This window comes from Pituophis catenifer, unplaced genomic scaffold (assembly GCF_029215685.1).
Source record: "Pituophis catenifer annectens isolate HBS135680 unplaced genomic scaffold, rPitCat1.0.hap2 SCAF_3, whole genome shotgun sequence".
NCBI classification, from domain to species: domain Eukaryota; kingdom Metazoa; phylum Chordata; class Lepidosauria; order Squamata; family Colubridae; genus Pituophis; species Pituophis catenifer.
The window spans coordinates 204,773,180-204,798,418 of NW_027256883.1; positions in this window are offsets into that span (position 1 = coordinate 204,773,180).

Sequence of the window (25,239 nt, forward strand, 5' to 3'; positions counted from 1 at the left end):
GCCGCCGCTCGTGCCAGGCAAGATGGCTTTGCGTGTCACTTCGGGCATGTGTGCCATATGTTCACCATCATGGGTCTAGGAGGTAAGTCCTCCTGGACTTACAACCACAACTGAGCCCAAAAATCCTGTTGTTAAGTGAGACATTTGTTAAGTGAATTTTGCCCCATTTTACCACCTTTCTTGACACAGTTGTTGAGTGAATCACTGCAGTTGTTAAGTTAGTAACACGGTTGTTCAGGGAATTTGACTTCTCTGTTGACTTTGCTTGTCAGAAGGCTACAAAAGGGGATCACTTGATCCCAGGATACTGTGATTGTCATAAATACGAGTCAGTTGCCAAGCATCTGAATTTTGAACACCTGAACATGGGGATGCTGCAGTGGTCGTAAGTCTGAGAAATAGTCATAAGTCCCTTTTTTCAATGCTGTTGTAACTTTGAACGGTCACTAAGCAAACTGTTGCACGTCAAGGATTACCTGTATAAAATTTGATTAAATCCTGAATATTAAATGTATTCCTACCTTGCCCAGTTTTTATAAAGCTCTTTTCCCTGATACTCAGTCTCTGTTTTGAATGGACCTACCTAATATTTCCTTTATTTATTTATTTATTTTCAATCTGAATTATATCTGAATTCTAACGCATTTTCTCAACGTCTGATGCCCACACATTTTCCTTTTCTGTGATGAATCTTAATAAACCAAATACTTTTTTTGTGTGTGTGCTGTTCTCTATCTCTGGGCGTTCTAATTTGGTAACATACTTCAAAAACATTTTCCTTCTTTTCACCTTAGTCCTAAATCCTTCCTGAAGGGGGGAAAAAAAGGCACAATGACAATGAATAGCACTGAAGGTAATTGCTATGTCATCCCATGTGGTTTTCCTTGGACGAAGCAGGACTGGTGGCAATTTCAGAACTCATTCATTCTTTTATCTATCTCACATGGTGAAGGGACCACGGGGGGCCTTCAAAAATTTTAGCAAGAGGTTCTCTGCCCGGTTGCTGGGTGGGCATGGCCATGGTGGGTGTGGCCTAGTTGGCCTCCTGCACCATGACGGGGGGTGTTTTTGCCCTCCCTGGGCTCCAGAGGCTTTTCTTGAGCCTCCGGGAGGGCAAAAATGGCCTCCCCAGGCTCTGGAGGCCCTCTGGAGGTCGGAAACAGGCCCATTTCTGGCCTTCCCGAACTTCCGGTAGGCCCATTTTTCGTCCTCCCCGAGTCTCTGCATGTGCCCTGCATCCAAAACGGGCCGCGTGGGGACTCCTGGGAGGGGTGGGGTAGGAGGGGCCGGGCAGGAGTGAGATTTGGGGGTTCTCCAAACTGCACAGAATCTTAGCTAGAGGTTCTCTCGAACCCCTGTGAACTCCCAGCAGCCCACCCCTGGAGGGACCAGTAAAAATGCATGTTCGCCCCCTATGTCTGTTGGTCTAATTTGTAGTTTTCTTCCTCCTGTTCCATGTATCCAGAGTGTGGGAGAACTGTGTGTCCATTAGGCAGAGACATCACTTACTAGCAGCTCAGCCTTGTTAAAATCTCGACATTTTTTTTTTCAATCAACAGCTTCTTCTCATAGCCAGTATAATTTCCTTCTATTGTTTTGGTCTATATGTTTGTGTGCATGCCTTGAGTCGGTCTTGCCTCCTGCTTCCCCTTGCAATGACAAATCCACACAGTTTTCTTGGCAACATTTTTGGCCTTGCTTTCTTCCCAGGGTTGAGAGAAACTGAATAGCTCAAAGTCACCCAGCTGGCTTCTGTGTCTAAATTAGGATTAGATTTCAGGTTTCTTCATTCTTCATTTTACGAGAAGAGTCCTCCATTCCTCTACCCACAATAAAATACCTTATGCCACCAGACTCCAAATTTTGGGCCTAGACAACCTAGAACTATGCTGACTTCAGTCTGATCTAAGCATAGTGCATAAAATTATCTGCCACAATGTCCTTCCTGTCAATGACTATTTCAGCTTCAACCACAACAATATACGAGCAAATAATAGATACAAACTCAAGGTAAACCGCTCCAAACTCGATTGCAGAAAATATGACTTCAGCAACAGAGTGGTCAATGTCTGGAATGCACTACCTGACTCTGTAGTTTCTTCCCCAAACCCCCAAAACTTTAACCTTAGACTGTCTACTGTTGACCTCACCCCATTCCTAAGAGGTCTGCAAGGGGCATGCATAAGTGCACCAGCGTGCCTACCGTCCCTGTCCTAATATTCCTTTTTACTTACTCTTTTCATGTATTCAAATTATGTTTATACTTTTACCTGTTATCTTATATATGCTTGAATAAATAAATAAAAATAAAATAAAATAAATTCCTAATTTAAACACCTTAACCACTAGACTAAATTAGTTCTCTTTTGTCTATCAGCATGCAAAAGGCCAAGGCAGTATTGGAATTAGAATAGGGAAAAACTTACCTATTTTGCACCTTGTATAATCTTCACTATGGAGGGAGGGAGGGAGGGAGGGAGGGAGGGAGGGAGGGGAGGAAAGAAGGAAGGGAAGGGAAGGGAAGGGAAGGGAAGGGAAGGAAGGAAGGAAGGAAGGAAGGAAGGAAGGAAGGAAGGAAGGAAGGAAGGAAGGAAGGAACTTTTGATATTTGACTGCTATGCCAGGGCTCATATTTCAAAAGTGATGGATTCAGAATGAAGATATATATTTGATTTCATTACGTTTAGCTTAAAATTAATCATATTGGATGTTAAGGATGTGCAAAAACATAAACAGACAAAGTATATCTGGAATATCACTTGCCAATAGTAGTAAGGAAAATTTCCTTGTAGAAAATGGCTGGTCCACATCTGGAATGGCTGAATTATCATGGTTCCATGCCATAATCCAAAGTGTTCTGGAATTTAAGTTCTGTACATCTGAATAACAGAATAACAGAGTTGCAAGGAACCTTAGAGATCTTCTAGTCCCACCCCTTCTCAAGCAGGAAACATTATATCATTTCAGACAAATTTGTTGTCCAATCTCTTCTTAAAAACCTCCCGTGTTGGAGCACCTACAACTGCTGGAGGCAACTCGTTTCACTGATTGTTCTAATTGTCATGAAAGTTCTCCTTAGTTCTAGGTTGCTTCTCTCCTTGATTAGTTTCCATTCATTGCTTCTTGTCCTGCCTTCAGGTACTTTGGAGAATAGCTTAGAATAGAATGACAGAGTTGGAATGGACCTTGGAGGTCTTCTAGTCCTCTTTAGGCAGGAAACCGTACACCACTTCAGACAAATGGTTATCCAACATCTTCTTAAAAACTTCCAGTGTTGGAGCATTCACAACTTCTGGAGGCAAGTTGTTCCACTGATTAATTGTTATAACTGTCAGGAAATTTCTCCTTAGTTCTAAGCCACCCATCGACCAGTACGCTCCCACAGAGAGGGGCTCCTCCGGGTGCCGTCGGCTAGGCAATGTCGGCTGACGACCCCCAGGGGGAGAACATTCTCTGTGGGGGCTCCTACCCTCTGGAATGAGCTGCCCCGGAGATTCGTAGGATTCACGACCTTCGTACCTTTCGTCGCACCCTAAAAACATTATTATTCCAACAAGCAGGGCTGGCCTAAATAATAATAAAATTTTACTATTTTAATGGATTGTTTTATTAGAGTTTTTTGGGCCAATTTATTTAATTGTTTTAAATTGCTTTTGATTTTTATATTGTCATGGTTTTATTTTTGGCTGTACACCGCCTGAGTCCTTCGGGAGAAGGGAGGTATAGAAATTCAATAAAATAAATAAATAAGTTGTTTCTCTCCTTGATTAGTTTCCACCCTTTGCTGCTGCTTCTTCTTCTTCTTCTTTTTTGAATCAAGTTTTATTAGTTTTCTTTTCCCCTCACACACACCCACATATTTTATGAAGAGAATATTGGCCATATCATATCTTATATAACTTGTCATATCCAAATACATTTTACTTAGTTACAATTTCTGCCAAAATATTCTTTTTCCATATTTTTAATCATATCTTAATATTTCTATGCTTATTTATATAAACACCTTCTTTCGCCCTCAAGTTCTAATTTCTCCATTTTTAATCATATGTATTCTATTTTAATTCTTTGATAATTCATTCTTTATTCTAATACATTTAAACATGTTCGAGATTGCCTTTCTTCCATTTCATCGTTTTTGTTTTAGAGCAATCTCCTTAGTTCTAGGTTGCTTCTCTCCTTGATTAGTTTCCACTCATTGCTTCTTGTCCTGCCCTCAGGTGCTTTGGAGAATAGCTTGACTCCCTCTTCTTTGTGGCAGCCCCTGAGATATTGGAACTCTGCTATCATGTCACCCCTAGTCCTTCTTTTCATTAAACTTAGACATACCCTATTCCTTCAATCTTTATGATTACTAGTCTCACATGGGTTAATGAGTTTTCCTTCAACTCCTGTTAAGAATCATAACTTGATGACAAGTTTTGGAAGGTTTTGGGGACAGTTCTCAAGACTTTTGGAAGCTCCCTGGGGTTTTAGTTGTGTACTTCAAAAAACAGACTCTGGCTCCTCTGAGAGATTTGAGCAGTTGCTGTAGGACAGCTTTGCCTGTCTCTTTGCGCCACAGCAACCAGAGCCACAGATGTTCAAGCAGGTAAGTCCACTCGCCTGTTGACTGTGCTCCCTCCACTTCTATCACTCTTCCTTGAAAGGTCCCACAGTTGCATTCTGACTGATGGCCCATCATCCATCTCCCTGTAGCTTGCCAGAATGGATTTATGCGGCCAGGACTCTCTATTTTTCATCTGTTTGTTTGAAGCCTTATGAATCTTGTCAGAGCTGGCTAAGCGTTGTCTTTTCTTTTTGGCTGGGTCCCCAAACAGAGGTAGCAAAGCTCTACCAAGCTGTCTCCTCATCCCCTGGCGAAATTATGGAAACCTAATTGATAACAGCATTTACCGCGTGCTGTATACCTTCGGTGTAACGCTGGTTCTCTGGATGTTGTACTTCCTTTCCTGCTACATCCAACCAACTGGTTCTTTAAGTTATTAGAGCACAGCATTGCTTCCTCCTAGGAGTAGGTTTTGCTGGTGTTCTGCATTTCCCTTTTAATTGCCTATGATATTCGCAAGGGTGCTATGAACCATCAGAAGCAATTTGGCATTCTGAGAAATTTCACTACAATGGAACAATGGCTTTGACGATGCATGCAAGACACAAGTTGTTCGATCAAACACTCTCTTGTTCTAGAGTGGATTTGTTGTTGTTCAGTCGCTAAGTCATGTCTGACTCTTTGCGACCCCATGGACCACAGCAGGCCAAGCCCCCTTGTCCTCACATGTCCAAACCAATGCCCACTGTGTTGATGACACAATCTAACCATCGAGAGCCACGATGGCGCAGTGGTTAGAGTGCAGTAGTGCAGGCTACTTCTGCTGACTGCAGGTTGACTGCAATTTGGCAGTTCAAATCTCACCAGCCTCAAGGTTGACTCAGCCTTCCAGCCTTCCGAGGTGGGTAAAATGAGGATCCAGATTGCTGGGGGTAATATGCTGACTCTGTAAACTGCTTGGAGAGGACTGTAAAGCACTGTAAAGCGGTATATAAGTCTAAATGCTATTGCTAAGTGCTATCTCATCCTCTGCCAACCACTTCTCCATTTGCCTTCAGTCTTTCCCAACATCAGGTCAGTGGTGGGATTCAAAAAATTTTACTACCTGTTCTGTGGGCATGACTTGTTGGGCGTGGCAGGGGAATACTGTAAAATCTCTATTCCCATCCCACTCCAGGGGAAGGATACTGTAAAATTTCCATTCCCTCCCAATCAGCTGGTACTCGGGAGGCAGTGAATAGATGGGGGCGGGGCCAGTCAGAGATGGTATTTACCAGTTCTCCAAACTACTCAAAATTTCCTCTACCAGTTCTCCAGAACTGGTCAGAACCTGCTGAATACCACCTCTGATCAGAGTCTTCTCCAATGAGTCCTCTCTTCTCATTAGGTGGCCAAAGTATTTGAGCTTAAGCTTCAGGATCTGTCCTTCCAAAGAACAGTCAGGGTTGATTTCCTATAGGATCGACTTAATTGGACCTCCTTGCAGTCCAAGGAACTCTCAAGAGTCTTCTCCAGCACCTAGAATGGACATAACTCATCATTTAACTATCTATCCCTTCGGATGAGTAAAATATTTGTTCCTTCTATTTTAAATCTTTCATTGTCAAGCAACAGGGAAGTTAGAAGATCCAGGCAGTTCAAATGAGTATAAAGATTTATTGCAAGCTTATGCTCTCTACAAGAATCTGAACTATTAACGGTCAAATCAAGTTCGCTTTGGATAAGAGTCAAAGGAATTCAAGGTGGGCTGGACTTAGATCTCTTCTGGGCGCAAAGGGACTCCTGACTGATGATGTGTTTGACCCCTCCCTTGGGCTCAGCCTGGTCATCTCCTACATTCATCCACCTTTCCTGTATCAACTCAGACAGAAAAGAAGGGGACAAACCTGCATTAACTAACCCTCTGGTGAGACACTTGTTCAGCAGGCTGAGGCAAAAAGGCAGTCCCGGAACCAGCGAAATCTGGGGGCTGGGCAGGGGACAGAATGTGGAAGGGATTGCCACTCTCGAATTGGCCTTTTTAGTCACACTAAATGCTGTCTTAGGACTTCTTTCCAGAGCACGATACCATAATCTTTTGAGTCTGAAGGATGCCAATGAATGATGATTATGAAACAGTCATTGGAGAAGCTTCCTCTGATATGAGCCATTGTGGTGCAGTGGTTAGAATGCAGTATTGCAGGTTAATTCTGCTGACTGTCATCGACCAGCAGTTTGGCAGTTCAATTTTCACAACTCAATGTTGACTCAACCTTCAATCCTTCCGAGGTGAGTAAAATGAGGACCCAGATTGTTGGTGGTAAGATGCTGACTTTTTAAGCTCCTTAGAGTGGGTTGTAAACGACTGTGTATATGTCTAAGTGCTATTGCTACTGCTATGTAAGTTGCCAATCTGAACTGGGTCAGAAGAAGAAAAAGAGAAGAACAACTTCACTTTTTGTCAAAATCCCTTTCCTCCATAATTAAATCCTGATAGTCCTCAACTTACAACCATTTGTTTAGTGACTGTTCGAAGTTACATTGAAAACAAATGAGTTATGACCATTTTTTTCACTCTTAAGACCGTTGCAGCATCCCCCATGATCATGTGATCAAAATTCAGCCGCTTGGCAACTGATTCATATTTATGATGGTTGCCATGTCGCAGGTTCATGTGATCCTCTTTTGTGACTCTCTGACAAGCAACGTCATATGGGAAAGCCAGATTCACTTAACAACCGTGTTACTAACTTAACAACTGTGGTGATTCACTTAACAACTGGGGCAAGCGAGGTCGTAAAATTGGGGCAAAACTCCCTTAACAAACATATCGCTTAGCGAGAGAAATTTTGGGTTCAATTGTGGTCATATGTCGAGGACCACCTATAAAGAGCTATGAAGATAGAAGTGTGGTTCTACAAATTAAATAAATAATATAAAAAATATGTGTTTCAGCCGCTAATAGCTTCCTCAAATTTAACGTATATAACTCTCAAATCAGCCCCTTTTATTTTTGTTAGGACAATTCATTTCCTCCTAATTGATAGCATGCAGATTGTTACCGTGTTTCCCCAAAAATAAGACTGAGTCTTATTTTCTTTTGGGCTCTGAAATAAGCACTAGGGCTTATTTTCGGGGATGTCTTCTTTTGAGTGCCACCACTGCGAGGCAGGGTGGTGATGTAGCTGCCCCATGCACCCCACACCAGCTTACCTCAGGGTGCCTCAGCCAGTCCATCCAAGCCCCTACAACTGCCTCACCTCATGCCGTTGCTGGAAGAAGTGGGCCGGTGGCCACGTGGGCTCCTGCTGCAAATGGCTGGTGATGCTGCAAGGCAGTTGTTTGGTCATGGATGGCCTGGCTGTGGGTGCCCTGAGGTAAGCTGGTATGCTCATGGGGTGGCTTCATACCCCCTTGCCTCACCTCATCTCACATCAGCGGCACCATGAGTAACCAGATGGAATGGGTGGCCGGCTGCACAGGGCTTATTTTGTGGGTAGGGTTTATATTGGGAGCACACGCAGAAAATGTGTTAGGGCTTATTTTCAGGCTAGGTCTTATTTTCAGGGTACCTTAGTTACTGTGTTGTGGGCCATCAGCGGCCTGTGCAGCTAGCAGCTGATTCCGACAGCGAGGAGGCTGGTGTGGTGCTATGCCAGCAGCCTGTGCAGCTGGCACTCAAGTCAGACAATGAGGAGGCTGGAGAAGACTTGGTGCCAGAGGCGGGGATTCAGCCAGGGCCTTCAGAACCTCCAGAAGCTCCCATAAGTGAAGAGGAAGAAGAGGAGGAGCCTCTTCTCGATGCACCAGCGCGCAGAGCTGCCAAAAGGCAAGAGTGGTTCCTCAGGAGGAGGTCTCCTCGAGAGTAAAGCTTGGGGCTAATTGGCCACTCCCTTAGCCTATTTAAGGATGGCCGACGACTGAGGCAATTTGCAGGGAACAACTTCGTTCACTCTCCTTCGCATCTAGATCTTAGTTCTCTTTATCAGTTTCCTGCAAATTGCTTCTGGGCTTTCTGCCAACCATAGTAAGATTACGATTATTTATTCTTTGGATTCTTGTAGGCTGTTAAGAAAGTTAATTAACAGCCTTTATTTGAAAAAGACTGATTTAATTTAGTAAACTAAGGTTTGTACAGGCTTTGTGTGTGCTGCGTTCTTTGGGGTCCGTAGCTAGGGCAGAACATACTGTGATCAGAAAACTTAAACTGAAACATTTACCACAATGGGACAGATTTCTGAGTAAAGTTTTTAAAAAACAAAAACAAAAACAACTTAGCTGAGGAAATGCAACAACTGTTACATTGCTGTTAAAAATCCTTCCTGCTATTTCTGCTTGAACAGCAATTAAAAAAAAAACTTATGATTTTATTTATCATTATATAATTTATGAGCACAGATTTTTGGACTCCATAGAGCTGTTATTGGTTTTTTGGTTTTTTTTTCCCCCTTCCCTCTCGGTACTTATTGCAAAGTGGAAAAAGTAACTGCAGTCTGACTGCAACTTCACATTTTTTCTTTCCGCTGTTGAAAATCAGAAGGACTTGCCAGCTTGTCCTCAAATAATAAATTTCCTCTCTGTCTTCTTATTCCGCTCAGCCTTCTTTGTATTATTTTTCAGAAGATTGTTGTTGTTGTTGTTGTTGTTGTTTTGCTTCCCCTTCAAAATTTCTGTGGATCTACAAACTGTTTATAAATTTATTGACAGTTGGCAGGCCTGCTGTGAAAGCTTTAGGATTAGACAGAAACCTTCATATCTGTTTTATTCAGCAACGAGGCATCTATCTATCTATCTCTATAAAAATATCTCATCTATCATCCATCCATCCGTCCATCCATATCTATCTATCTATCTATCTATCTATCTATCTATCTATCTATCTATCTATCTTCCCAAAGACCCCAGAATGGGCAGCTAAATTATAAATTTCTGGGATTTGGCTATTGGAATAAATTTAAAATTAGTTTAATAGGCATACAACTACAGATAGTCTTACAACAGACTTACAACAGTCCTTTTGCCTTCAGTCTTTCCCAACATCAGGGTCTTTTCCAATGAGTCCCTCTTCTCATTTGGTGGGCAAAGTATTTGAGCCACTAAATGAGAAGTATCTGTCAGTATCTGTCCTTCCAAAGAATAGTCAGTGTTGATTTATTGTAGGATTGACTGATTTGATCTCCCTCCGTCTCCAAGGGAGTCTCAAGAATCTTCTCCAACATCAAGAAAATAGAGTTAGGAGGTGATATTTGGACCGTGAAATTCAACCAATCCTATGCAGATATCCAAAGTAAATACTCCCAGGTAAACAAATCATTTGTTTAAATACATTCACTGAAAGAGACTTCTTCTCCTTCTCCTTCTCCTTCTCCTTCTCCTTCTCCTTCTCCTCCTCCTCCTCCTCCTCCTCCTCCTCCTCTTCCTCCTCCTCCTCCTCCTCCTTTGTTCTCCCTCTTTCTCCCTCTTTCCCTCCTCCACTCCTTTTACCACTTTGGGTAAAATCCACTATCCTCAATTGATCCCATTTTAATGCTAGAAATAGTTTTTCTAATATTCAACTAAAACCATAATATTTTCTGCATAGTGTAAAAGTAGAACATAACATGAAAAAAGAGTTTGCATAGGCACAGAAAAATAGCTTTTTAGTCCAGGAGAAGATGAAGCAGCAGTATTAATGTAGTGCTTTCCAATCAGGCTCTTAAACAGAGTTATTTTTTTTCCCTGTAGCCAGATGGATGAATGAAATCCTGGGAAGCGGGGGGAAAACAGGTGATGCTTATCCAACATCATCCCCATTTTAATTTTACAAAATGAGACTAAGTATTTATAGGGGAAATCTTGTAAGTACAAAGAAAGATTTTTGTTTAAAAATAGTGTTGACAATGTATAATAGTTTAGCGTTTTCCTTTAAGGCAAAACAAACAACCCACTTAAGAATTTGAAAATTCTAAGGAAATGATTTAGAAGCCTTTGTTCCTAGCAACCCGCCCCTCTTTTCAAACAAGATCAAAGTAAAAGGCCTGACAGGTAATATTTATCACAGGTAGTGCATCCTGCTTAGTAAGTATTCCGTGTTGAGAGAGAAGGAGAGAGGGAGATATCATGGTTCATAACAGCATTGCTAACTATTATATTTAGTTAGCTCCCAGTAACCGGTAAGATCCCACAGAGTTGGTCTCCTCCGGGTCCTGTCAGCTAAACAATGCTAACTGTTAGGCCCGCGGATGAGGGTCTTCTCTGTGGCTGCCACAGCTCTCTGGAACCGGTTAGCTCCTGAGATCCGGACCATCCCCACCCTATTGGCCTTCCAAAAAGCGGTGAAGACCTGGCTTTTCCGTCAGACCTGGGGCCATTGATCTCGCTGTTGCGATCTGGCGAGATCCGGCCATGAATGGTGTGAATGGGTTTTAATTGTTTTTAATGTTTTAATTTTTAATGTTTCTATATATGGTTTTTAAATGCATTGTAAGCCGCCTTGAGTCTTTGGAGAAAGTTGAACAAATAAATAAATTTAGAGGAACAAATACTCAAGAGGAAATACATGATTCCAAACCCAATTGCGATGGGATTTTTTTTTTTCAAAGGAAAGTCAGAAAGTATTTAAATACAGTGGTACCTTAGAATAGAATAACAGAGTTGGAAGGGACCTTGGAGGTCTTCTAGTCCAGCCCCCTGCTTAGGCAGGAAACCGTACACCATTTCAGACAAATGGTTATCCAACGTTTTCTTAAAAACATCCAGTGTTGGAGCATTTACAACTTCTGGAGGCAAGTTGTTCCACTGATTGATTGTTCTTTTTTTTTTTTTTAAAAAAAGTTTTTTAGTTTTATTTCTCATAAACACATTTACATGTACAGTCATTTATCCATCATTTTTCATTCATCTTTTCTTTTAACTTTCATTTTTCATTTTTACTTTTTTGGGGCTGCTCTTTTATCTTTACTCCAACCTTTCTTCTTCTTCTCCCCTTCTCTTCCTTCCTTTTTCTTCTCCTACTTCCTTCGTTCTTCCTCTCCTTCTCTTTCCTACTTCCCCTTCTCTTCCCCCACTCCTCTCTTCTTCCCCACTTCTAACCTTCTCTTCTACTCCTCTTTCTCCTCCCTTTTCTTTCTCTCCTTTTCCCTTTCTTCTTTCTCCTCTCCTCTCCTCTCCTCTCCTCTCCTCTCTTCTCCCTTCCTCTCTCTCTACTCCTTCCCCTCTCACCTGTTATTTCCCTTTTCATTTCAATTTAAAGTGGTATTTGAGCAGCCCCGATTTTCTAATTATCTTTATTCTCATTTCAGTTTTTTATTCCATTATTATTTATTTTTATTTCATCATTTGCATACATTTTTATAATATCTCCTTTTTTTCCCTTTTACCCCCCTCTTTTTTCCTTTTACTTGGCATCCTCTGGGTTTCTATTTTTCTAATTGTTTTCTCCCATCTATTCTCTATCTATTTTGTCTCTATATCCTTATTCATATTTCCTTTCTAACCAATCATAAAATTTATCCCATGTTTTGAAATACATCGACTCCTCTTTATCTTTTATTCTCAAAGTTAATCTATTAATTTCTGCACATTCTAAAATTTGATTAATTGTTCCAACTGTCAGGAAATTTCTCCTTAGTTCTAAGTTGCTTCTCTCCTTGATACTCAATTTCTTTGAAACTTTTGATGTGAACATTTTTGTCCCGGAATTCATCATTTGTTCGGTACTCAAAGCACAAGCTAGAACTTGCCTTGGCTGGCTTGTGAGTCACTACATTATTCCTTATGTAAAACATTTGTTTGGTAGTCATTGTTTTTGGTACTCATCACACCTTACGGAGCCAATTAAGGATGAGTACCGAGGAACTGCTGTACAATATAGCAAAGATGATTTAAACTAAATTCTGGCCCAATTCATGAAGTGTACATTAGATTGTGTCAAAATAATTGAACTAATAAAACATGGAGAGCTGGTTTGGTGCAGTGGTTAAGACCTCAAGCTAGAAATGGGGAGAATGTGAGTTCTAGTCCTGCCTCAGGCAGAAAGCCAGATGGGTGACTTTGGGCCAATCACTTTCTCTCAGCCCTAGGAAGGAGACAATGGCAAACCACTTCTGGAAAAACTTGCCCAAAAAAATACCCTGCAAGGATTTATCCAGGCAGTCTCTGAGCACTGGACCTGATTGAACAGAAGGAAACAATGCAAATGTATGTATGTATGTATGTATGTATGTATGTATGTATGTATTTCTCTTTAGCCAGGTTCTTCCTACATAAACCAAGATTTTTATGCAGCCCTAGTTCAGTGAAATCCCAAGCCACTAGTTTCTAGGTTTTTTTTCCAGCAGCCAGGAAGCTCCCTGCTGCCCATTGGGAGAGCTTGCTGGCCGCTGGAAAAAAAGCCTAGAAACTAGTGGATTGGGATTTCACTGAACTAGGGCTGCAGAAAAATCTTGGTTTATGTAGGAAGAACCTGCCTAAAGAGAAATACACATAAAGACCTAATATAACCTATAACCAACTGGTAAAAAAAATGTATAGTCCATTTGGTATTATGTTCAACTTATTTTCCAAAGTACCAGAAGGCAAGACAAGAAGCAATGGATGGAAAGGAACCAAGGAGAGAAGCAACCTAGAACTAAAGAAAAACTTCCTAACAGTGAGAACAATTAACCAGTAGAAAGGTTGCCTCCAGAAGTTGTGGTTTCTCCATCATTGGAGGTTTTTAAGAAAAGACTAGACAGCTATTTGTCTGAAATGGTATCAGGTCTCTTGCTTGAGCAGAGGTTTGGACTAGAAGACCTCTAAGGGCCCTTCCAGTTCTATTCTGATCAACTCAAAGCCCTTCAACTGGGTTGCCTTTGCAGCACAAAGTGCGGTGTTGCGAGAAATGCAGCCGCTTCACCCAAGCGTAATATTCTTCCTAATATTTGTCTCTTGCACGGGCAATGCATATTACGTTGTAATTCATGTTTAGGAGGGGGAAAACATTCAAGATTAAGAAATGATAGCAATTTGTGGTTATTGCAGCAGGTCATAAAATATAGACACAGTGTACAGAAGAAATCAAAAAGACATTTCTGCTGCTCGGATCTTCCAATAGAGACTAATGACTGCTACTCTCCATGCATGAAGGACAAGGTCTGATTATTATGGGTTATCTCTTCCCCCTTGCTGATAAGAGCAATTCCTCTGCATTTCAGAGAGCCCTATAGTCTTAATAACTTCTGTTCTCAATTTACCCCAGAGTTGCCGCACCGAGGATTGCTTTTGAAGCAGGTGATTCAAGGAAATAGAAATAAATAAATAAATAAATAAATTCAGGTAATTATGTGCCATCAGGATTCTGCAGATTTTCCCCTGTTTGGAGGGACGTCTGTTAATCTTAAGCACACTTAGTCATGCTGAAATGATGGTCTTCTTGTGCAAACAGAACCTTTCACTGAACTAATATCCAGAACATGGCAGTTTGCCAGTCATTAAGTGTGCTTAATGTATTCACGTTGAGAGAAATCATGTTTTTGTGTGGTTCACGCACATTTTGGGATCGAAAGGTTGATCGATGGCCATCAAAGCTAGGATTATTTAAAATCTTCGTTTTTTGTTGTTTTTTTTAAAATGCCTGACCTATTTTTGCATGCATATAGTGCATTTCCCAAGATTAAATTTGCACTTGTGATTATTCTGTCTTTTTCTCTGACCCAAATTTCTCATTTTAAAGCAATTTCAAATGCTGCTAGCCTTACAATTTCAGCAGGGTCAAAAAAAAAAACTCCACCTCTACTGTGTTTCCCTGAAAATAACACCCTGTCTTATATTTTTTTGAACCCTGAAATAAGCGCTTGGCCTTATTTTCGGGGATGTCTTATTATTTTGGGGGGGGGTGGAGCAAGACAGGGCTCCTCTTGCCATCTTATCTGATTTCCAGCTCTGTCTCCTTAATCCTAACCAGAGGAAATGGTGGGGACTGGCTACTCATGTGGTTAAATATTTTCAGGGAGGGCTTATTTTGGGGGAGGGCTTATTTTAGCACATGAGCTCAAAAGCCCGATTGGGCTTATTATCAGGGGATGTCTTATTTTCAGGAAAACACCGTACACACAATATTCCCATGCATTTCACCCATGTTTCTATTGCATGCATTCATATACAGATTCTTCCAACTGAATGTGCTATGGACAAAGACTTTTTTCAATAAGAAAATTTAATTCCACAAGGGTCCATGTCAGGGGTGTTCACAGAGAGTAATTCAATAGTCAATATACAATCATATGACTAATGCTTGGCCTGTTGTATATGTGCACCGGCTTGTCATGTGTACTTTCCCAGGTTTTCCTGTGTACAGGTAGTCCTTGACTTCAGTGGTGGGATTCAAAATTTTTTACTACCGGTTCTGTGGGCGTGGCTTGATGGGTGTGGCATGGCTTGGTGGGCGTGGCTTGGTGGGTGTGGCAGGGGGAGGATACTGTAAAATCTCCATTCCCTCCCCACTCCAAGGGAAGGTTACTGCAAAATCCCCATTCCCACCCCACTCTGGGACCAGCCAGAGGTGGTATTTGCCGGTTCTCCAAACTACTCAAAATTTCCACTACCGGTTCTCCAGAACCTGCTGGATTTCACCCCTGGATTGCACCCAAGGCACCTATTACTGTTGGTGCTGCCTTTGCTTTCTTTTGCCACAGCTGTCATTATTATTATGGTTCATCACACAGTCAGACAGATGTTTAGAGAAGATTTGGCATTTCTGTCCACCTACCAAGTCCTTCAAAAGGACCTCGGATTGGCAGACGTTGTTGTGTGACAATATTAAAGGTTAACAGCACAGCATATAAGAAGGTCTTCTGCAAGTGACCGATAGTGATTATGTATTATTATTATTACATTCTGTCCTCTATTTTAAATATACAACTCAAGGCAGCAAACATACTTAATATTCTTTCCTTCTCCTATTTTCCCCATCACAATAATCCAATGTGGTGGGTTTGGCCGACAGAGTGACTGACCCAAAGTCACCCAGCCAGCTTTCATGCCAAGCGCAGCAAATTATTCACCTGCTAATCTAGTGCAAAGAATCTGGATGTTCAGCAAATTAGAATTCAAAGAAGTAGAATATGAATTATACAAAATCCAATAAATAAACAAACACCTGTGCTATTTTCTGATATGATTAGGGCCCTGAACAAATCTCTTGTTTGCACAATGTTTCTTACTCAAATTTTCTCTCTGTAAATCCATCCCGGTGTATTCACCTGATTATTATTTCCTCTTCTCTGTTTCTTTTAAACTCTCGTAGTTAGTCGTGCAAAATGCTCTGTCAGTCACCGATGTTATTAGAAAATAAATCTCTGAAAAAAACAGATAGCGAAAAAGGTCCTTTTTTTTTTCTGAAGATGGATCAAAGTCAATCAGAATAAATGCAAACCCTTGAATTGTGAGCCTGGGGGTGTTTTGCCAATTCAGGCAGATAGATAGATAGATAGATAGATAGATAGATAGATAGATAGATGGATGGATGGATGGATGGATGGATGGATGGATAGATAGATAGATAGATAGATAGATAGATAGATAGATAGATAGATAGATAGATAGATAGATAGATAGATAGATAGATGGGCAGGCAGGCAGAGAGCGAGAGAGAGAGAGAGATGGATGGATAGATAGATAGATAGATAGATAGATAGATAGATAGATAGATGAATAGATAGGCAGGCAGGCAGGCAGAGAGAGAGAGAAGGATAGATAGATAGATAGATAGATAGATAGATAGATAGATAGATAGGCAGGCAGGCAGAGAGAGAGAGAGAGAGAGAGAGATGGATAGATAGATAGATAGATAGATAGATAGATAGATAGATAGATAGATGAATAGATAGGCAGGCAGGCAGAGAGACAGAGAGAGAGAGATGGATAGATGATAGATAGATAGATAGATAGATAGATAGATAGATAGATAGATAGATAGATAGATAGATAGATAGTCCTAGACCCTTCAAGGAGGGTGGGATTTCCAGATTTATACTTAAAAGCATTGAATGTTTCACCTCCTTATTATCATGAGCTGGTCTTCATTGTACAGATGTCATATCATTCCTCCATTTGTGATCATTAATGATTTAGCTATTTGTGCCAGTGTAATAAAAAGAATAATTAAAATGTCCTTTCAGGTCCAAGTATATATAATGAAAAGAACGGATTTATTTTTTTCACTAAAGAAGGACAGTCACCTTTTGTTCCTTTCTAGTGTGAAGAAATGTGTGACAAATTTAGAGAACCAAATCTCTTAAACAATGAGTACTTGATGAATTTATCCTATTTGGCAGGAAACCGTAGGGTTTTTTTTTTTAGTTTAATTTGTTTAACAAAGCAGGGTTTAAAATGTGATCTAGAAGCTGTCTTTAGAACACATTTAATCAGGTTAGGTAAAGAGTTAGCAAAAGTAGTTGTCATAATATGTTAGTCTTGATTAGCGTTAGCCTTGTTAAAGTACTACTGCATTTTTCTAGTCTATTGAGTGAACTCAGGATATTTTTGCTTATGGTTAAGCATGTTGTATGAATGCAACCGGTATGAAGTGTCATCCTAACCACTGAAAAAAGTCATGCCAGCATGTACAAATGATCAAAAATGCTCCCCACCCCCGCCATGGTGCAGGAGGCTGAGTAGGCCATGGCCACGCCCACACAACAACCAGGCAACTAGTTAAATTTTAACCGGCTAAAATTTTTGACTTCCACCCCTGTTTTCAATCCTACCTGTAATATAGGGTCAAAAGTAGCCATTTGCTTAGCAACCACAACTGAAGATGTTTGTGGAGATTCTCAGTCATCCAGGTCATGTTGCCCCAAAGGTGCTTTGGGGCACCTCTTCTTCAGAGCTGAAGAAGCTTCTTGGCTGAGAAGTGAAACATCTTCAAAGAAAAACCAAAAAGTCCAGTTGCCTCTTGGGTGTGTGTGTGGAAAGCACCTTTGGCACAACTGAAGATGTTGTCATTGATCTTCAAAATGACTTGGAACTTTTTTTTACTACCGGTTCTGTGGGTGTGGCTTGGTGGGCATGCCATGGCTTGCTGGGTGTGGCTTGGTGGGTGTGGCAGGGGAAGGATACTGTAAAATCTCCATTCCCACCCCACTCCAGGGGAAGGTTACTGCAAAGTTCTCATTTCCTCCCGATCACCTGGGACTCGGGAGGCAGAGAATAGATGGGGGCGGGGCCAGTCAGAATTTTTACTACCGGTTTTCCGAACTACTCAAAATTTCCGCTACTGGTTCTCCAGAACTGGTCAGAATCTGCTGAAACCCACCTCTGCTTGGAACCATGCTAACCATGGGAATATTCCCATAGTACAAACTTGACTGGTTTGAAATTGTCAGGACAAGTCATTTTAAGAAGGCCCCATTGGCAAACAAGTAGAGAGGTTCTACTTCTCCTTTGTTCCCAAACTATGGAATGTGCTCCTTTAGGAGTTTCAACTGCCTGCAGAGTTTAGGAAGTCTGCAAAGACACATAATTTTTGCCTAGCTTTAACTGGAAGCTAATTTTAGTGTTTATTTCATCATTCATCTTAGTCTGTTTTCATTTTGTCTTCTGTTTTTGTGCTTGCTAGACCCGAAAGTCAGTTTAGATTTCTTTTAGTTTTGGAATTTTTCCCATTCAAAATTAAAAAAAAAAAAAAAAAAAAATACTTGAACAAAGACCCACATACATTTTCATGCAAATTGACCTTAATGTAATACATGTTATATATTATATTGCCTGTTGCGAAATACTTTTTTGTATATTTTCCCTACTTTGAACCTTTTGTTGTATTTGTTCCCATTTTTTGTATGTGTGTTTAATTGAAAAACTGCATTACACAATTCAGAGAAATGAAACTTCCAGGGAATAATTTTCTGTCAGCTCACACATTGGTTTACAACGGTGATATCAGTTTTGTTTGGCTGATTTATGAAGTGAGCAAATCCTCTTTCCTTTTTAATGAATATGATCTATTATAACAGGATAATTGTAGTCGATTGAGTGTCCTCCTTGTAAGCCTGGGAGGGCAAGTTTGCTGTAAGTACTTTTATGTACGTATGATAATGAATAGGAAGAAAGAGAATATAACAACAATGTTTACAGGAGATGCTCTCAGAAACAACACCCATATGTTCGAGTCAGCAGGGCAATAGCTATTCCAGTATGGGAGGCCTTCTTCTCTTATCTTCTCTTTTTTTTTTCTTTTTTCTTTTTTTGCTTTAATTTATATGCCGCCCTTCTCTGGAGACTCAGGGTGGCTTACAATGCGTTAAGCAATAGCCTTCATACTTTTCTATATTTATACAAAGTAAGCTTATTGCCCCCACAATCTGAGTCCTTATTTCACCTACCTTTGAAAGGATGGAAGGTTGAGTCAACCTTGAGCCTGGTGAGATTTGAACTTGCAGTAATTGCAAGCAGCAGATGTTAATAACAGTGCTTTAGTCCACTGTACTACAGGCTCTTGTTACGTGACAGAACATGTCTTGCTACATGACAGAAAGAAAGAATCAAATTACCTCACAATTTGATTGCAGCTGCACTCTTAACGCATTTGGCATGAATCAAACACTCAGTCGAAATGTTTATTTTATCATGAAGCTCAGTAGGTGGACTTTAATTCTCTCTCTCTCTCTCTCTCTCTCTCTCTCTCTCTCTCTCTCTCTCTCTCTCTCTCCCCAACCTAGCTCACAAGATGGTGGTTGAGAAAGCCCCATGAGCAGACTTTCCCCACTGTAAGCTCTCAGAGAAAAGATGGGACACAATACAATAAATAAATCAAGGTGTATTTTTCAACCATCATTGTTTAATCCCTTGGCTCCATCCACAGGCAAGGCAAAGAATGGGTCAGACCTTTGTGGTAGTCCAGACAGGAAACCAGAAACACGAATATTAATAATACCTTTATTTTGTAAGATTGCAATCACAGAAACTTGCGTGTCTGAAAGCACATCTCCCCTCTCTTGGCTTTCCACAGAACTACAGTAGGCTATGGCTCTTCCTTCTGTCTTCCCAAGGTTATTCTGACATCCGATTACAGAATGATTCTGAAGATGAACGGAAGGAATTCTGCAAACAAATTGCATGATAAGAAAAGTTGGGGATGAGGTTTAATCACCATTTTGGATGGATTTAGCCTCACTTCCTTGATCTGTCTGTCTGTCTGTCTGTCTGTCTGTCTGTCTGTCTGTTTGTCTATCTATCTATCATCTGTTTATCATATCATGTTTCTCTTTCCTATTGTGTGTTATTTATTCATTTTTGTGTTTTCAAGCCGGTTTTTGACTCGTGACAACTGCTCTGATGAGTCCCTACAGTTTTCTTAGAAAGATTTTTTTTTCCCAGTTTGGGACAAGACCCTCATCAATCTCCATTTGTTTTCTTTCAATATGTTGAAAATTAAATGATAAACATAACAATGACAGAATGACAGAGTTGGAAGAGACTTTGAAGGCCTTTCAATCCAACTCCCTGCTCAAGCAGGAGACCCTGTAGCATTACAGACAAGTGACAAGTCCAGTCTCTGTTCCAGTAGACTGTGTTCCAAAAAAAGAAAAAAAAAGTCCTCGACTTACCACCAGAATTGAGCCACAGATATCTGTTGCTAAGGGAGACATTTGTTAAGTGGGTTTTGCCCCTTTTTACGACCTTTCTTGCCATTGTTGTTAAGTGAATCACTGCAGTTGTTAAGTGAATCTGGTTTCCCCATTGACTTTGCTTGTCAGAAAGTTGCAAAAGGAGATCACATAACCCCAGAACACTGCAACTGTCATAAATGTGAGTCAGTTGCCAAGCATCCAAATTTTGATCACGTGACCGCGGGGATGCAGCCAACCTTGTAAACAGGGGTGAAATGCTCCCGGTTCGGACCGGATCGGCTGATCCGGTAGCAATGGCAGCGGGTGGTTTGGAGAACTGGTAGTAAAAATCCCTGCCTCCCCCCCATGCCCAGCTGAGCCGCGCAATCATCAGAGGCTTTTTTTTTTTTTTTTACTTTTAAAAGCATTTTTTTTCTATAACCTCTTCGGCCGAAAAAATGCATTTAAAAGTAAAAAAAAAAGCCTCTGATGATGGTGCGGCTCAGCTAGGATCATTTTTTCTACAACCTCTTTGGCCGAAGAGGTTGTAGGAAAAAAATTGCCTTTAAAAGCCTCTGCCGATCCCAGCTGAGTTGCCTGATCGACAGAGGCTTTTAAAAGCATTTTTCTCTGCAACCTCTTAAGGTTGTAGAAAAAATGCTTTTAAAAGTAAAAAAAAAAATGGCCACACCCACCCAGTCACATTACCCCCCCACACACCAAGCCACGCCCACAGAACCGGTAGTAGCAAATTTTACATTTCACCACTGCTCGTAAGTGTGAAAAATGGTCATAGGTCATTTTTTTCAGTGCCATTGTCACTTTGGACAGTCACTAAACGAACTATTGTAAGTTGAGGATTACCTGTATTCCAACAAGGGTCCATCAATGGTCTTTGAGACAGTCACAAGCGGGCCATGAAGTTGAGGGTCATTCCTGTTGCTTGTCAAAATTGTGTGATTCTTTAGGGAAATTGTTTTCTATATATTCTACCATCAGGATTTCCTGATCAAGCAGTCCACATCTACCATGTTTCCCTGAAAATAAGACCCTGTCTTATATTTTTTGCCACCAAAAAGACAAAAAAGGTCTTATTTTCGGGGAAGGGGGGAATGTTCGTCCACTGACTCACCTCACTTGCCGAGCCTAGTGGCTCAGCAGACTGTGATTAACACCAGCTGTCTGCAATTACTGTAAGTTCGAATCTCACCAGGCTCAAGGTTGACTCAGCCTTCCATCCTTTCTAAGGTAGGTAAAATGAGGACCCAGTTTGTGGGGGCAATAAGCTGACTTTGTATAAATATACAAAAGTATGACGGCTATTGCTTAACTCATTGTAAGCCACCCTGAGTCTCCGGAGAAGGGCGGCATATAAATCAAATTAAAAAAAAAAACTTGTGCACATCACCCTCGGCCTCCTTTTTACTGTCAGAGTCCTTCAGGAACATCTTCAGCCAGCAAAACCAGCAAGGCTTTCCTGAAGGCCTCTGTAGCTGATAAGAGAGCTCTGGATGGATCTGGAGTTATCAGCTATAGAGGCCTTTAGGAAAGTCTGCAAAAGAAATGGGCCGGCAAGGCAGATGTCAGTGTGTGTGAGGCCTGGCTGCAACTTTCCAAAGATAAGTAGTATGGCAGCTCCATCCCCATCTTCCTCACCATAATTTACTGTATTTTTCAGAGTATAAGACGCACCTACCTTCTTTGGTGAGGAAAAGAAGAAAAAGAAATCTCCCTCTGCCTCTTACAGCAAACAGCCTGCTTTACTTTCATTTTTGTTTTCAGCATAGCTTGATTAGCATAAGGGAAAAAAAATCTGCTGCAGCAATTTACCTCCTTGCAGCAAGCAGCAGAGGCAGTGAAAAACAGCTGAGAGCAAAACAGCTGAGAGTTGGGAGGCCGATCCAATCAACTTCTGCTAATTAGACTGTGCTGAAGCTGAACGGAACTGTTTTTTCTTGCTGTTTGCTTGCAAGGAGGTAACTGCTGCAAGGCAGAGGCCAAAGGGTCTGGGCTAGTGGGTGGGCAGGGCTACATTCGGTGTATAAGACATACCTAAATTTTCACCCCCTTTTAGGGGGGGGAAAGGTGTATTTTATACTCCAAAAAATACGGCAATTTTTACCCGTGCACCCTGAAGTGGGCAGGGTCTTAATTAGGCCTTATTTTGGGGTTAGGGTTTATATTGGGAGCGCGTGTAAAAATCAAGCTAAGACTTACTTTTGGAGTAGGTCCTGTTTTCAGGGAAACACAGTACTAACGCTATTTATTTTCTGTTATTATCCACTAAGGGTAGAAGATCCATGAATATCCCAAAACTGTCAGTTGTCAATCCACTAACGGTGCTTAACTGGCTCAAATATGGTTATACACAGTTGCTCATTAGATGTTTCTACCTCTCCTATAATTAACTCGGTATGAAAGATGCAAATAATGAAACGATGTAGGGTGTTTTTTTTTTTTCTTCAATTAGAGACCTCCACTCCACATTTTCTGCACCGAAGAATCCCTGGTGTATTGCAGTTAAGCTTCACGCTATTAAGTGCTCACTAATGCAAGTTAGACCGTAAGCATTTTTTGAAGGTTAGAAGAACCACAGATTTTTAGGTGCAGAATCTATACCAAAGCTTTGACTAATGCAACAGACTGGCTCTCATTTATTCCACTGTATTTTTGATTGGATTACATTGTGTTTCTGTGTTAATTAAATCATTGATATGCATCCTACAGGGGTAACAGAGACAGAGAGACAATAGCAACTAATTAGAACACCGGAGTGGCTGAGGTACAGTGAAACACATAAGCAAATACTTGAAGTCTTAACAATTGCAATAGCAGCAAAAAATCAGGCTCTTAAAACAGTGGTCAAGCAGGATACAAGCCATAAAAGTGAATATAATCAAGGCCTATGTAAAACTTAAACACTGAAGGTCTTTTAATGCAATTCCATCAAAGCAGGGGTGAAATCCAGCAAGTTCTGACAGGTTCTCGAGAACCAGTAGCGGACATTTTGAGCAGTTTGGAGAACTGGCAAATACCACCTCTGGCTGGCCCCAGAGTGATATGGGAATGGAGATTTTGCAATATCCTTTCCCCAGGAGTGAGGTGGGAATGGAGATTTTGCAATATCCTTCCCCCAGGAGTGGAGAGAGAATGGAGATTTTGCAGTATCCTTCCCGTGCCATGCCTACCAAGCCACACCACGCCCACCAAGCCACGCCCACAGAACCGGTAGTAAAAAAAAAAATGGATTTCACCATTGTATCACAGGTATACATACATAAGTCGAAGTGGTCCTTGGCTTACAACCATAATTGAACCCAGAATTTATGTTGCTAAGGAAGAAATTTATTAAGTGAGTTTTGCCCCATTATATGACCTTTTTTATTGCCATATTTGTTAAGTGAATTCCTGCAGTTAAAAGTCCGTAGAGATTCTCAGCCACCCAGGTCATGGTTCTCCTAAAGGTGTTTTTTCAGGAGGCAACTGGACTTCCTTATTTTTTCTTTGAAGACGTTTCGCTTTTTATCCTGTCCTGTCCAGCTCTGACAGGACAGTGTCAGGACAATCCTTCCATTCCCCACTGTCCAAAGAAATTATATTTGGCTATGGGAAGCTTGGTGGTTTACTTGCAGAGGTAAAAAAAATAAATAAATGCAGGAGCCTCTTTCATTAGGAAAGGTGAAACTATAATTTACATTAAATTAAATTTAAAAGAGAATTTCTACCGTGTTTCCCCGAAAATAAGACCCTGTCTTATATTTTTTTGAACCCTGATATAAGCGCTTGGCCTTATTGCCATGCGCTCAAAAGCCCGATTTATTAACAGAGGATGTCTTCTTTTGGGGGAAACAGGGTATAAGGTGATGTATTGTTGGTACTTTTTTTTTTTTTTTGATTTATATGCCACCCTTCTCCGGAGACTCAGGGCGGCTTACAATGCGTTAAGCAATAGCCTTCATCCTTTTGTATATTTATACAAAGTCAGCTTATTGCCCCCACAAACTGGGTCCTCATTTCACCTACCTTAGAAAGGATGGAAGGCTGAGTCAACCTTGAGCCTTGGAGAGATTCGAACCAGCAGTAAATTGCAGACAGCTGTGTTAATAACAGGGTGCGTAGACCACTGTACTATCAAGGCTCTTAACACCAGAAGTTACCTAATATCTATAAAGGTATGTCAAATGTGTGTTGGAAGCGTAAAAGCAAAGAATGGACTTTTTAACCATCTATGGTGGACATGTGACAAAGCAAAAAAACTTTGGACTATGGTTCTTATTTTAATACAGAAAATCCTGAAAATGGAGATAAAAATGAAACCAGAACTTTTCCTCTTGGGTCTAATGGAAAAAGAACTGGAGAAAAAAATTTGGAACTTTGTTCCTACTGTATATATGTTGTCAGCAGCAAGACCATTTGTATGCACAAAAATGGAAAGACACTTCGATTCCTACTATAGAAGGATGGTTGCAGAAATTGGTGGAGTTGGCTGAAATGGCAAAATTGATTACTTTGATTAAAGAAAAGAACAGGAGTATTCTTGTTTCCACATGGAAACTGCTTCTGAACTTCGTGCTTGAGGTGGAAAAGAAAATCTGTAAAACTGATTTTTGAGTTTTACAGATTAGATTGATAGATCTTTGTAGGAATGAGTTGTTCAAACTATTATGGAAAAGCAAAAACTTGTGATTTGTTGTAAATCCCTTATTCTACTGTAACAGAGAGTCGGAAGTCAATGCCTTTTCTTTTTCTTTTCCTATCTTCAGGGGTGGGCTTCAAAAATTTTAGCAAGGGGTTCTCTGCCCTGTTGCTTGGTGGCTGTGGCCATGGTGGATGTGGCCTAGTCGGCCTCTTGCACCATAGTGGGGGGGGACATTTTTGCCCTCCCCAGGCTCCGGAGGCTTTCCTTGAGCCTCCAGTAGGGCGAAAATGGCCTCTCCGACGACTCCAGAGGCCCGTTTCCGGCCTTCTTGAACTTCTGGTAGGCCCGTTTTTCGCCCTCCCCGAGCCTCCATGCACGCCCTGCACTTACCTGCATCCAAAACGGTCGTGTGGGGACTCCTGGGAGGATCGGGGTGGGCAGTCGGGAGTGGGCTTTGGGGGTTCTCCGAACTGCACAGAATCTTAGCTAGAGGTTCTCCCGAACCC